Source organism: Mustela nivalis (genome assembly GCF_964662115.1).
Source record: "Mustela nivalis genome assembly, chromosome: 7".
NCBI lineage: Eukaryota > Metazoa > Chordata > Mammalia > Carnivora > Mustelidae > Mustela > Mustela nivalis.
The window spans coordinates 37,169,090-37,185,081 of NC_139026.1; the positions used below are offsets into that span (position 1 = coordinate 37,169,090).

Genomic DNA, 15,992 nt, shown 5'->3' on the forward strand with positions numbered 1-15,992 from the left:
GAAAGTGGATGCAGAACTCGATCCCAGAACCCTGAGATCATGATCCGAGGGTAAGGCAGAGACTTAACCCACTGAGCCACCCAGGTGCCCCTAAAAACACATTTTGAATCCTAATACAGTGACATTGAAATTAATGTAAATGGAGTTCCATGATTGCCTCCCTTTTCTACTTAAATATTGAATGCTACCGCTTTGATTCCATAACAAAGATTTTTTAAGCCTTTTTTAAAAAGTTGTGCTCAGAGCTAAATGATTCCTTTTCTTAGGGACTTTAAGACTGACAACAACATCAAAATTAAAAGTATAAAGAGTTGATCGAGACTTTTCTTTATCGCTTCAGAATAATTTGGTCAGAGAAGTCTCTAAAATTTCACTCCAGGACAAATCCTTCCAAACTGTTAACACTGGCAACCTCAAGAAGGATTACGAGGGTTTTTTTTTTTTTTTTTAACTTGTTAAAACCAGAAACATTATGTTTGAAATTTAAAATACCTAACAATATGAATTTGATCACAAAAAATAATGGAACTCTCATTTCAAAGAAGACAGTAAGTCTTTAGCTTTTATTTAACATATTTATGGCCCTCCATATATTCATTGCCATAAACTAGAAAATGCACTTACTCCACTGTATTTATTCCCTGGGTGTTTTTATAGTAGACAGTTGCCTTCTTTATCCTGCTGCCCATTATCCTACCATCCGTTATCCTACTACTCTTCTCATTTGGGAAGAATTCCCTTGATTCAAGTGATCAGAGTTCTATCTTCTAATACAAAAGTTCAAATACCCAGGTATTGCATCTCCCTGACTCCAGAGAGTGCCATGATACTGAACTAGTGAAGTTCTTCAGCTTTGACCTTGAATCTGCAAAGATGCAAGTACCACTAGAGATGTTAGTGTAGCTGTATTAAGTCTTGTAGAAGAGCCAAGAGTGGCATCCTTCACATAGACTGGACTATATTCCCTGATTCTTTTTTTTTTTTTTTTAGATTTTATTTATTTATTTGACAGAGAGAAATCACAAGTAGGCAGAGAGGCAGACAGAGAGAGAGAGAGGAGGAAGCAGGCTCCCTGCTGAGCAGAGAGCCCGATGCGGGACTCGATCCCAGGACCCTGAGATCATGACCTGAGCCGAAGGCAGCGGCTTAACCACTGAGCCACCCAGGCGCCCCTATTCCCTGATTCTTAACCAAACTTTTACTGTTTGCTTATTTCCTGGGACTGATTCTCCAGCTTTCCTATGCACTGTTGAACTAATCATTATTTATTTAGAAAAATATTTTCTTTCTTAAGCTCTCCAGAATTAGTGGTGTTGCTTACAACAAAAGGTCTGGTGAAGAAATTAGTATTTGGGAATAGATTGTTGACAACGGATGCTTTGAGAAGTAAGATTTTTTGGATTGGTTATGGGCTAAAGAATGAGGGTGGGGAATGAAAATCTCTGTTATTATGACAGGTAGAAACCTGGCAATGAAGGCACACAAGGCATGAGGAATTCAAGACGGTAAGAAGATGGGATGTCTACTTATAATCATATGGAAAGAAGGAAAAGAGAATAAAGCCTGTGTTGTCCATTGCGGTGGCCACTAACCCCATATGGCTAATCCCTAGATATTAAAGACTTAGTGCTTAGAAAAAAAGACTGTAAAATACCTCGTTATTAATTTTTATACTGTTTATATGTTGAAATGATAATATTTGGGGTATACTGCATTAAATACAATATAAAGATAATTTCATTGGTTTAATTTTTACTTTTTAGAAGGTGACTTCCAGAAAATTTAAAATTACCTAAGACTCATATCTCTGGCTCCTGGATTTTGGCATTGGTTGAGGGAGTGAGGACCATAGTAGCGTTGATTATATGGGTGAGATTCTGGGGGGTTTGAAATATCCTCATCTTCCAATGCCACTGCACTCCTCTTTCCAGATAAAGAAACCCTTTCCCATTTGCTTAAAACACTGTAATTCCCCTGAATAAGAGGATTACAATAAAAAATTAAGACAATTTGCAGCAAGGTTAGGGAGGGCCTGAGGACCACAATAGGAGCGATCCTGGTCTATACTTCCTTGGAGTGTAAGTGATCCTTTTCTGTCAAGAAACAGTTTTGAATGAGCTTTTATATATAGATCTTCCACTAGCAGGACTAAGAATCAAAGGGAACAAGGTTCAGGAAGGCCACAGGGGTTAAGAGTAAAGCAATAGCTTATTTTTTATGACCGTCATGAGCTGATCTGCTCAGGTTTGGTGAAAACCCAACACTGAGTGGAAGGGAGGGATTACTATTTGATGAGTGTCTTTTTTGTTATTAGTGAATGTTAGTTGGCCCAGGGCACAGGAGGAGCATGTGTCTTCGTGCACAGTGGGCTGAAGCACATTGGAATTTACTGAGAATATTGTTTGTGAAGACTATACTTAACTATTGCCATTTTCTTACAAAACTATATTTTGGAAAATTGTATACTGTCAATTAAACTGCTTTTGTGTAAGCTGGATCAAGTCCTGCCTTTACAAAAAAAAGAAGAAGAAGAAAGAAGAAAATTAAGCCAATTTGTTTCATATCCAACGATCCATTTTTCATGGTCTCTAGGGTTCCAGTTAGGAATCATGTACCAACATGGGTCCTACAGGCTCAAAGAATTTCAGAATATGGATATTCACTTCTGTAAATGTGTGGCAACATGAGTGAAAATAGATTCTAAGTGTGCTCAACGAAAGGGAGCAATATAATTTGAAACTGGGCTGACGGTATCAGTATGAGCACATGTCCCAGAGTTTATTGCTTCAGTATCTTAGTTCAGTCAGCTGACACAGGTCCAATTGTTTGCTTCCCTAAAGTGACTTGTGGCTAGTCACCCATGTAACTTGCCCAAACATTTCAGGGAATTGGTTCACCAGTTAGTTCCCAGTATCACCCATCACCACCGCAGTCTGTCAGTAAGAAGAGGCTTACTGTAGTCAGAAATTTGGTGGAGTTCTGACCAAAGTCTGCCTCTTGGCTGACTCAGCAGAATCTAATTCACAGGACTTTTATTTCACAATTTCTGAAATTGTTCTGTAAATTCCATTTCTGCTCAAGTTATCCAGAGTCCATTTCTATAGCTCACAACAGAAGACACTCACTGACTGATGTAGATTTATGGAACTTAGTAATGTCCTCTGTTTATCGGGAGGGGTACAGATATTGATAAGAATACACCTTTTAAGTTCAGCTTTGAAACTGAATAACTATGACTTTGAGCACATACCATGTTCACTTGTAAAATTGGGATACTTGATTGTATTTTGAGTTGCTTCCAAGGCTAAAATTTGCAATATTTTAACCATAACATAATCTACATGCAATAAATATCTACAAACTAAATTTACATTTCACCCAATGATTTGACAGCTGCTACCCCAAATATTCCTGTGTCAACAGAATTAGAATTATTGGCAAAGCCTGCTCTAAACCCGAGGTTATTTTCCTGCTGAGTGATATATCCAACAAAGTTCTAAAATATGAAACGACATTCACTGTTTATCTCCCGAAAAAGTGCTCCCTATTATTTTTTTTGAACCTTGTGGCTAGAGATTTTGATTGTTAATTTAACAATAATTACAACTAAGCCAACTTCTTTAGTCTACAATATAATATAATCTCCAGGACAGTGTGGAAAACAATTATAAAAAAGATTAATTTTATAAATACATCGCAACTGTGGTTAGTGCCCCCAAATTTAATAGGGTGCTGTGAGCACACATAACGAGGCACCTGGCAGGTAACTGCCTTGACAGAAGCAATGTATTTTTCAGAGCTACGATGAAGGTAGAATCTGGATCATATTAAGGCCTGTGGCTGATGGGTCCAGGGCTGTTCTCCAGTTGATGTGTTTGATGAAGTTCAAACTGAAACACAGGACAATGTATGGGGTGTCAGTCTGATGACATACTTTATTAATCCTCCTTTCCTTTTGGAGTTCTCAAAGGCCTTGGATCCAGCTTTCTTCCCTTTATCAGCCCCAAATTAGGTGTTCACATCACTTGAGAAAGATAGTAATGAAAAGGCAAATAAATGTCTTCTGGTGGCCTCGAGCATCCAGAGATCTGCAGAGCTCTGCCTTCCGTGGATGCAGCCTTTCTTCCTCCTGGTTAGTTCCACTTTCTTTTAAACTTAGAGAATAAAAGTTTCCACCTGCAGGAAGTAAATCCAAAATTCTCCTTGAGAAGCAGCATTCCCATAAAAATCCACTATCTGCAAAGCAGAAAATAGATTTTCTTTTAGGCTAGTGTTCTCATTTTCTTTGCCACTTTAGTTTAATTTAAGTCCTGGGCATGAGTTTATTTTCACAGAGGTATTTATAGAGAGAAGAAGAGAGAGAGAGAGAGAAGTTTAAATTTGAATTTCTCCAGTGCCTTTAAGATATCAAGGCTCTCTCCAAGGAACATGAATGTGTTTCCTTCATAGTGGCGTCTTCCAAAACATGATGGCTAAGAGCCAGGCTCCAGAGCAAGTAGATGAGGTTGTTACTTATGCTGTCACCATCGTGCGACACCCTTTACTCACCCAAGCCTCAATTTTCCGGTCTGTAAAATGTGGCGATAATAAGATTCTGGTGAGGATTGAATGAGATACGTGTGTAGAGTGTCTGGTACAGTGCCTGGCCAATATGTGCACACTAGATGCCTGCTACTAACATCATCATCATCACCATTTTTTAACAAATAGTACCAGAATATCAGTGGAAGTTCTGGGCCACAGAAAGATAGGGAAAGGAGCGTATTCATGTCACATAGGCAGCCTCTAAAAGTAATTTAATTTATATCAAACCTATGCTCATCTACATTATTCATTTTCACCATTTTTATTGACTATGCCTCTTTGGATTAACCTTTATTTATTGCATTACAAAGCAGCACATTAAAATGTTTGAGTAAGATCTCTGGAGTCAGAAGGCCTGGAATGCAAATACAGTCTCTACCATTGGGAGCTAAGCCCTGTCAGACCAGTTACCTCTCTGAGCCTCTGTTTTTACATCTCTAAAATAGGGTTACTAATAGTGTCTACCTCACAGAGTTGATGAGAAGATTAAATGAGATAAGATATGTCAAGTTTTCAGAAGAGAGCCTAGCACAAGCTGAACATTCAAGAAATGTCAGTTCAATATAATTATATTACAGACTATCATGGATTTGGCATGTTCTTCTTCCAAAATCAATAGCGTTCTCATTTCTTATCCTGTAAAGCCTGTTTAAGGATTTTGCGCAGTGTGCTAAGAGTTGATAAAATTTTCATTGAAAAAGTTGAGGCTGAAAGAAGCAGTCTTGCCAAATCTCAAATTTTCAGGATCGATTCAAGCAATTTTGGGATATCAGTCAGAGTTCAGTCAGAAAAATAAAGGAACTACTCTGTGATTTCAAGCAGGAAATAAATTTAGTGCAGTGAACTAGTGACTTAAAAATCCATAAGAAGGGCTGGAAGAGCAGTGATTGTGGAAAGTACTCACTATTACTCAATATTACTCACTGTTATCACCAGCCATGACATGATTAGAAAGTTCCAGAAGTCACAGGAAATTTTCACTAATGATCTCAGCTCACCAGATGAACAGTTTCCAGGGATCCAAAGGAGTTGCGAAGAATTGTATGTGCTGAAGCTTCTTTCAAACATTGTGGTCTCTGCTTGCTGGACTCTAAACCAGAAGAAGGCTGCTGGCAAAGGATTCTGGGAAATGCATTTCCTAGACTCAGTCACTCTGATATGAGGACAGCAAGGAAAAAAAATTGCATGCTGGTTTTTCTTGGAAAAATAATATGCAAGTCGCTCCTTTGACCACTCAGCATCCATTTGGACACTTCTACTTATATTTAAATTTAAAAGCAACAACAAAACCAGAATTCTTAAATCTAACATATTGAAATTATTTCTTATTCAAATACAGGTGGGCTCACTCTTTTCTTATAAAGGAAAGATACCAAATTCCACCAGTTACTTTATCCAAAGCAGAGTGATGTTTCTTATCCTTCTAGTTTGGTCATGGAAATTGTTGGGTAAACTTTAATTAAAACACAAATTTTAAAGTTACCCACCACAAAAATGCTTTATATAATACAGTAGGAGAAAGAAAAAAAATAATATAGGTAAACATACACAAGCATATTCGTAGTGAATCATGTCTGGCACTACAGTGACTTCTGCATCTAGATAGGAACCAAATATTGATTTTAATAACTTTCCTTTTTGGTAACAGTCTTGTCACAATTGTGCTCATTTAGCACTTGAACTGCTTATAATTCTGTACATGGTGAGTTGCCCTAAACTTTAGTGGTCCCACCTGACTTCACATTGCTACAGTCCTTTATTAGTGTCTCCTCCCATAGATGAAAGTGGTAAGAACGTCCTAGAAAAACCCCGCTGTTTTGCATGCTACCCCACTGTGTGGCAGAGATCTTATTTTTCTTTAATAAATCAAGACCATTCGCTCCAAACTGGTTAGTGAACCTTTTCTTTGTCTGTTGGTTCATTGGCATTTCATCTTTCAGTTTCATAGAAATTTCATTTGTCCTATGGTAGAGGCGTTCCTCTCATAGGACAGGAAGTTGAAGTTATTAGTACAGGAACTGGGACGTTAGGAATGAAAGGAGCCACTCCCACATGTTTCCTTAGTTCCTGACCCTTATATTCTCATTATACTTCTAGGTTATCGGGTACCTGGTAAAACCCGTGAATCCTCCAGGTATTAGTTTAATACCTCACTTACAGTGCAATAAATCAGTTCCTTGGTCGGAAACAAAGTTTCCTTTGACGGAACAATGGATCCTATGACAGGAAGTCCAAGGTTGATGCTGCTAGCAAAGTTTATGGGACTAGGAAAGAGAATCTATACCCACAGAGTCTATTTCACAGAGCTCAAATTGCTACCCTTAATGAGACATAAAAATTCAATGTATCCATTTGGCACCTGGTGACTGGCTGATGGTAGGGAATGGTGCTGCACTGGGGACTCAGCCTTCATCTCAGCCCTTGACAAACTGGGTATTCAGTAATGGTTTTCACTGGCTGGAGTAGCTTTCGAGGAAGTCCGCTTATTTGGCTTAACTTTTCATGACTTCCATCCAAACTACTTTGAATACTCTGTTTCTTAATTTATTGAGCAACTACTAGAGTGGTTTTTGAAAGACAGAGGTTAACATGCACATATCAAAATCATCTTGTCTATGAGAGTTTCTTTGGTAGTGTGTACCCTTTAGCGAGGCAGTGTATTTAAGGGATACAAATATCCTTACACTAAGTAATGACCTAAAATGTCCTCTTCTGCTGATCTTTCATTTACCTCCTCCTCTGACTTCTGGTCACCAATATTCCAGTCATGTTCCTTCCATATTCGTTGCTATTTAGTCAATCCATTAAAATCATCTATGAATCGCATATATCCATCCATCTGGTCATTTCCATGACCAGCAAAATGAAATACCAAATGCACTGCTCAAGATTCCGTCTACCAGGAAGATTTCTCTTTTCCATCCTTCTAGGACCCAACTAAGTGGAGTCGTTCTGCTCTAGTCCTCTAGTTCTGACAGGTTGCAAATCTCTTTTTCTGTGTCAAGAAAGAAGTTTTTCTTTCTTATGAGATTGGTTATAAGAAACTCTCCATGGGGCACCTAGGTTGTGGGATTGAGCCCCACATTGGGCTCCCCGCTGGGCTCTCCTTGGGATTCTCTTTCCCTCTGCCCCTTCCCTCCCCACCCCCCCCCCTTGGAACTCTATCTATTCAAAAAAAAAAAAAAAAGAAAGAAAGAAAAAAGAAAAAGAAAGAAAGGAAGGAAGGAAAAGAAAAGAAAAGAGGAAAAACAAAAACCTCTCCATGATGTCACAGGTATAGGCTGAGGGAGAGGCGGTAATTCTTGCTAAATGCCGAATCTAGAGCTTTTGTTCTCAACCATAGGGGAGTCAGATAGCAGTCTATCTTCTGTTTTGGAGGGAATATGTTAAGATGACAGAGGCCACTGGCACTTTAGAAATTGCGCTGAGATAGCAGGCCCTCGAATTTTCATGGAGCTCACTTGCCAACTTCTGGCACATTATGTGTTATACAAGGTATCTAGGATACTTATTGATTCTCGTTAACCAGCTCCAAAGAGGATGTCATCAGTGTAGTAAATTCTGAAAACCTATGGGTTGTAAGGATGATTAAGATTCCTGTGGATAAGGTCACCTGGGTGAGCCTGTATGGCTCAGTGGTTAAAGCCTCTGCCTTTGGCTCAGGTCATGATCTCAGGGCCCTGGAATCGAGCCCCACATTGGGCTCCCTGTTCAGCAGAGAGCCTGCTTCTCTCTCTCCCCCTCTGCCTGCTTCTCTGCCTACTTGCACTCTCTATTTCTCTGTCAATTAAATAAATAAAATCTTAAAAATAAAAAAAAAGATTCCTCTGGATAGCTAGAAAATTTTAATAGTCCTGGTGAGAGAAAAAAAAAACAACACAAAACTGCTACTAGTAATCTTTTTAATGGGTTTAATTTTAAAGACTGGCTATAGGCTTTCCATTTGTGTGAATTAGTGCTTTAGAAATACTGAAAATTGAGAGAAAATGAAAATATTTTCATATCTAATAAGCAGATTTATAAAACAAAGCAGATGAATAAAATTGATATCTAAGAGTAGGAGTATTATGTAAAAAGAACAGGCAATCATGTAAAACAGTGAAAGGAAGCAATATAGGATCATAAGATAGAAATAAGAACTTAAAAATGGATTTTAGAGAGATAATGAAGATGAGGACTGAGTACAGATAAGGCAAAGGAAAAAAAGCAATGATTATATAGAATGCTATGATAATCCATTCATGAGTTATTTTATTTACTGTAATTACTTTTCTTTTTCAATTAACAACCATGAAAGGGAAAACATCCCCAGTGCTGAAAAGCATTTAAGAGTTGTATATAAGAAAAATAACATTTTGCTACAGTGCCAATGCCAGGAATATCATAGATTTTATTGAAATTTAAATGTGCCTAATGTTTATCTTTGTGTAGATATTTAAAACTCACACATGCTGATTAATTATTTTCATTTTCATGGTTGCCATTGTTGTCAAAAAATTTTAAGTACTTCTCTTGAATAATTTAATATCATTCTCTCCTAGGAAAATTAGTCATCTTCATGCTGCTGTTATAGATAAGAACAATATTACTGGTTTTAGAAACCATTTTCTTTGCTTCAACTGAAGCACAGTATATACAAAAACTTATATTTTCTCCCAAGTTTCTCCCAATTTTTCCTTATTTAATTTTTTTAGCATTGTAAATTTCACATTTTATTATTTTTATTTTATGGGAATGTACATCTAACAGATTTTTTAAAATCAGCACCTATTTTAGATGATTTAATTTTACTGAGTCTAAAGTATTAGACACTTAACTGACTGAGCCACTCTGGTGCCCAAAATTGCACATTCTTAATATTGCAGCACTGGAGGGGAACTGAGAGAAGCACTATTAAAAGTATGTAGTAAGCATCTGGCATAGAGTGGGGTTAGCACCATGTTGACGATAGTACAAAGCATAAAGGCTTTTGCCATCTCATCATTTACGATCTAACTCATAAAGTACTCTAAATCCCTTCTGTGAATTTAAAAAATCTCATTTCATTGTTTTATGGTTTGTATTTTTAAACATAATACTTCTTATGTCCACATAAGAGATAAGTGGCATGCATTTTATTGTTAGGTGGAATTTTTTGTTGTTGTTGTTGTTTTTTCAGGTTTCACTTCTGCTATTTTATAAATTAGTTTTATTGAGATATAATTCACATGCCATAAAATTTAACCATCTATAGTATACAATTCAGTAGTTTTTTTTTTTTAAAGATTTTATTTATTTATTTGACAGAGATCACAAGCAGGTAGAAAGGCAGGCAGAGAGAGAGAGAGGAGGAAGCAGGCTCCCCGCTGAGCAGAGAGCCCGATGTGGGACTCGATCCCAGGACCCTGAGATCATGACCTGAGCCAAAGGCAGAGGCTTAACCCTCTGAGCCACCCAGGCGCCCCCAATTCAGTAGTTTTTAATACGTTCGCCATTATCTCATTTTAGAACATTTCATCACTCCCTAAGGAACCCTGTTTCAATCATTACTTATTCTTCTTTTATCTCAGTCCTTAGGACTCACCATCTACTTTCTGTCTCTATGGATTTTCTCGTTCTGGACATTATGCATGCATGGAATCGTATAATATATGTAGTCTGTTTCATCTAGTTTCACTCACAATGGTATATTCAAGATTCATGTAACATGTATCAATACTTTATTCTCTTTGTGGACAGATAGGACTGTATGGATATACCACATTTGTTTATCCATTCATCAGTTGACTGATAATGTAGATTGTTACCACAGCGTGGCTATTATGAATAATGCTGCCGTAAACAGTCATAGACAAGTTTTTGTGCTGACATATGTTTTCATTTGCCCTGGATATGTTTCCAGGAGTGGAATTGCTGTGTCATATGATAACACATACCTGTACCAATAAATTCCATCCTGATTTAACAAAATAAAACACACACACACATACACACATGGAGGTTAAAAATTTTATTAATGTCTTTGTCACACTAAGCTGGATCAGTATACGAGTTATTGTTCATTATTATCTCTGGTTGTTGGCAATTTTGCAACATTCCTGAATCATTTTATTCTCTGGCTAGGCCAATTGAATTGTGGCCAAGAATTACCGATGAAAAGCCCTTCTGTGAGAAATACAAACCATTGCTCCTGGATCGACAGTGGGATGCATGTGAGCTTTAGCAGATGTGAAATTTTACAATGGCGTCTGAGGATTCTCCTGCAAGTTATCTGCTTTGAGGCTGGAGACAGCTATGAACATACGTGGTGAATCCCTACATATCCTGAAGTTGTTTGAGTCTCAGAAAGCTAGCAGCAAACCTGAGAGTTAGAGCCTTTTCCTGATCTTTATTCTTCCAACATACCCAGTGGTTTTCCAAGTTATGACTTCCTTGTATTAAATCTCTTCCTTCTTGGATTACTTAGAGTCATTTTTTTTTCTTATTGAAATCTGATTCAGAGGTGCCTGGGTGGCTCAGTGGGTTAAAGCCTCTGCCTTCGGCTCAGGTCATGATCCCAGGGTCCTGGGATCGAGCCCCACATTGGGCTCTCTGCTCAGTGGGGAGCCTGTCCACCCACCCCCCGCCTGCCTCTCTGCCTACTTGTGCTCTTTGTCTGTCAAATAAATAAATAAAATCCTTAAAAAAAGAAAAGAAATCTGATACATTTATGTTGGCACCATTACCACACACCTATTTTTAAGTCCTATGGAATCAAATTTAAGAGATTTTTAAGAGATTTAAGAGATTTTTATTTTGTTTTTTAAGATTTATTTAATTATTTTAGAAAGAGAAAGAGAGGTTTTGAGAGTAGGGGGAAAAGGAAGGGGCAGAAGGAGAGCATCTTCAAGCAGACTCCCCACTGACTGAGGAGCCCAACTTGGGACTTCATCTCAGGACCCTGAGATCATGACCTGAGCCTAAGTCAAGAGTGAGATGCTTAACTGACTGTGCCACCCAGACACCTCTAAGAGAGTTTATGTTAAACATTAACTATTATAAGAACCATTCTCATGCTGCCATATCCCTTGTTTCAGCATTACTGTAGCTCCATCCAGATTGTCTACAAAAGAGGGAAAGTTTTCTACTGGTGCTTTATGCTGAGGTCACCACCATAGTGCCTGTAGCATAATCAGCTCCACCGCCTAATTTTTGAAATATCTCAGCTTATAGAGTTTTCTTCCTGCTTTCATCAGATGTCTCTTCGTGGACAACATGTGGGACCTTCTCTGATTTGTTATGGAAGGGCTCTGGTTACTTATGAGACATTATGGGGATGCATGGAGAGAGAGTATTCGTTTTTGGCTTTCACCTTTGAAAAAGAGTCCTTGGAGTGTTATTTTTCCACTCACTTTGTTTTTCAGCCAGTCATCTAATTTCTTCTTTTATAATACATTCTGGTACTACAACCAAGGTATGTAGAAAAATACACTGATAAAGTTGTTATTTATAAATATACCTGTAAAGACTACCATTTTCTGAGAAACAACTATGTGCAGATACTAAATGATACATTTTATATAATACTAAGGTTATTTTTTAGTGCATACTATGTTCAAGGCATTATGCTAAGGAGTATATAGTCACTATCATATTAAACCATTAAACAATGATGAAGTAAGTACTGTTATCATTTATATTTCACTTATGGAAAAACAGAATTTATAAAAGGTTAAACAATATTTCCACAGTCAAAAAGTTACTAAGTATTACAGTTAGCTGTCGAACCCAGGACTCTGTGTCCTTGAAGCCCATATTTGTTACAGCAGCTGATTCTCTATCTGTATCTATGCATATAAAAAAGAAGTCTGTAGTCTTCTTCTGTATTACTCCAACCTGTCTTCCATTACCACAGGGTGTTTTGTTTTATTTTCTTTACTTTTAAATATTTTATTTATTTCTTTATTTGAGAGAGAGAGGGCACGCACAGACATGAGTTGGGGGAGGGATAGAAGGGGAGGGAGAGTGAGTGTCAAGCAGACTCCATGTTAATTGCAGAGTTCGACCCAGACCTCAATCTCATGACCCTAAGATCATACCCTGAACCAACACCAAGACTTGGGCACTTAACCCACTGAGCCAACCAGGCACCCCTGTTTTGTTTTTTTCATTAAGCAAATAATATAGTCACATCTTGCTCATAATTTTTCAGTGGTTCCCCATCACTTACACTATGAAGTCTCTACTTTTTAGCATAGTTCAAAAGGCACTTTGTGCTTTTATTCCTTAAACCGATTAAGCCTTAGTTGCCTCCACTTCCTCCAAACTGTATCTTTCCCAACACCGTGTTTTTCCATCTGACTGGGATGCTTATATGACTCGCAAACTCCTAATCATTCTTCAGGTCTTCTCTCCAAACCTCACCTTCTCTGTGAAGGGTCCATTGATTTGATTTCTTCAGGAAGACTTGGACAGAATGTCACCACTACTGGCATTGCTCCTTGCACATTTGTGTTAGTAAATAAAGTATGCTTCTGTCATAGGTGTGTTGTGAAGATTAAGGAAGACTGTCTTTGGAAGAAACTCCAGAGAAAGCTTTGACTACTAAGCACTACCCAAATATAGAAAATAAGCTTCTATAGAAAATAAGCTTTTTTTATAGCTTCTCATTTTTGCTGTTCTATCTTTACTATTATAAATTCTTTTATGTAGGGTTTGTGCCTATGACCACCAAAGATGCTGGGAATATTTCAGGCCTGGCTTATTGGATAACATTTACCTGTTGCTGAGACTCTCTGGTTGGTCACCAATCCCAATTGGAAAAGGTTTTAGGTCCTAGAATGAAAATGATTTGTAATGATGAGGTACCTGTTGATTTGTATTTGAACAGTATTATTGACTGGGAAGAACTGACGAGAGCCAGCTGAGCAACTCTGGTGATGACAGAACAACCATAGTTTCAATTGTTTGGTCACTTAAAAAGTGGGGGTGCTAGGCCTCCTTTTAAGGACAGCTTGATGGAGCCACACAAACTCTTGGTCTGCTCTGCCGGCTGCCCAGGCATGCTGATGTCCTCACTAGCAAAAAGACGACAGACAATACAATGGTGACTCACAGCCTTTTCAGATACACAATTCCTATTCCTTCTGTTTGGAGAGCTCGTACAGGGCACCCTCAGTGAAAGCTAACAATAAAGTATCCTCATGTTCTTAAACTAAAATAAGTATATGTGAATGTGTCTTGTCATTGTCATCCTCAAATAGAAAAGAACCCGAGATCTATGATCTGAGGAACATACTCAGGCATTGTTACTGTCCCAGCTTTTTATCTTTATAACCACAAATTCTTAGCAATATTCTTGTCCTGTATCAAACACTGGGTAAAGATTAAAAAAGAAAGAAAAAGAAAAGAAGAAGAGGGACACACACACACACAGAATGAAGGAAAGAAGAGAAATGAAGGGAAGGAAGGAAGCCTGAAAACAATCATTACTTTCCCGAAGAGGAAACCCTTAAAAACCTTAACCATTCTTAGGACACCTGGGTGGCTCAGGTCATGATCCCAGGGTCCTGGGATCGAGCCCCGCATGGAGTCCCGCACTGAGCCCCGCATCAGGCTCCCTGCTCAGCCAGAAGTCTGCTTCTCCCTCTCCCCACTCCCCCCTGCTTGTGTTCCCTCTCTTGCTGTGTCTCTCTCTGCCAAATAAATAAGTAAATACAATCTTGAAAACCAGAAACCAAAAAACCCCTTACCATTCTTCAAGTATCTATTCACATAACAAATAATTACTTTATGACAAGAAGAGCTCAGACAGCTTACTGGGTGCTGGGGGCCCTGCCTTTGTGGGGACACCAGAGAATAACAGGAAACCCAATGAACTAGAAGGCATCAGATGGCGATAACAGCTACATATCAAAGTAAACAGGGCGATGGGCTAGGCAGCGCCTAGGGAATGGATCACTTTCTATTAGGTGGTCAAGGGAGGCTCCTTACCTTATTAGTGTGACTTACCACCTGTTAGTGTGCTTTCCTGGGTGAGCTCACACTGCACCAGGTGCTGTGCAAAATTAAAAATAAGTAGCCAAAGACAGCTGCCCTCAAAAACATTAGTGAAGTTTGGGAAGAACTATAACCAGTTTGGTCCCAGAGAACCCGATCGGCTTCCTCTGTGTTGTCGCTCACACTGTTCCCCCTTCCAATGTTCAGGCCTGGTCCAAATCCAGTCAAAACAGTTTTCCATCACAAGACTGATTTATGAATGTGGTGATTCACGCTGGTGTCTGCCTCTCTGCGTTTGGCTCCGAGCCGTGCTCCAGGGATGGAGACACGTAAAGCCGGTGTGATTCAGATTTGAAAATATCTTCAGTATTATGTTCACTGAACACTCTCATTTTTATCACAGTTGTTTTTATTGACAGATATGAAAAGGAGAATTATTCTTTTCACAACCAGATTTTTTAAAAGAGCCCATGAGAAGAAGTTCAAGTGCCTGGGAGTACCAAAGCTCTTTTGCTCTGTATGGACAGCAAATGAGCTAGTCATTTAGAAAAACTAACAGTGTGTAAATGAAGTAGTCAACCCAACCTGATGCATCCGGTGACTCTGAGTCATTGACATCTAGGAGGGTGGTTATTAAGCCTCGATGTGCAGAGAGCTAAAAATTTCCTCTCTGAGCTTTTTACACAGGCTCACTGTAGAGGATGATATTCCATACATGGGACAATGACTTAGCTGATGTCCACAATCTAAAGGAAGGAAGAACAAGGTCACCACGGTTTACTTAACGCTTTCGATGTGCTACTCTGGCAATGTGCCAGATGTTATGTATTTATTTCCTCATTCCAGGTGCCCTTCCATTTCCAGGTAAACTACTTCACCAGGGCATCAACCTCTGCCTTCGATAAGTACTGCTCAGTTACGTTCAAGTCTTCTGCAGCTCTCACAAGGATATAGACACGGAGGTTCCGTGGATGTAGCTAAGGTTTATCAGTACAGAAGAGAGGCGTGCACATCCCCACAAAAGAATGCAAGCTCATAAGGGGCTATAGGTGCCTACTGACAGAATTTCCTTCTAGAAACTATATTTTAGAAATGGATAATCCTATAATGTAATCATATTCAAAATATAGGTACGTAACCATTTTCACTAAAAAAAAAAAAAAGGCAGAAGAAAGAAAGTAAACAAAGGATTCTGTCATCTTGCTTCTGACATTTTAAACTTTTTATACAGTCAGATCAGCAAAGAAAAAATAATGTCAATACTGGGAAAAGATGAAGGGAAGAGTCAAATCGTGGAACACAGGTTGAGAGCCTTTGTGGCATACCCCCTTAGGCTAGGACATAAATTAAACCATTCCCCAAAGGTTGCCTCACAAGAGCAGACTGTCTATTAAGGCAAGGTTTAGAGATCATCTTATTTATTGTCCGAGTTTTTGTTGTTTCTTTGTGTA

The 15,992-nt window shown here is 38.5% G+C and overlaps 1 long non-coding RNA gene across 2 annotated transcripts in view; it reads right to left on the bottom strand.

Annotated features, from left to right (window-relative positions):
- Positions 1-3,725: 3,725 nt before the first annotated feature.
- LOC309870485 overlaps positions 3,726-15,992 on the bottom strand; it is a 44,338-nt gene continuing 32,071 nt past the window's right edge. Inside the window, exons 3-4 of one of the 2 annotated variants that reach the window (XR_014314610.1) lie at positions 5,509-5,706; positions 3,726-4,236 (exon numbers count right to left, since the gene is read on the bottom strand). This is a non-coding gene — a long non-coding RNA (uncharacterized lncRNA). Of the gene's footprint in view, positions 4,237-5,508; positions 5,738-15,992 lie in introns of both variants that reach the window. The other variant, XR_014314611.1, reaches the window with a different exon arrangement.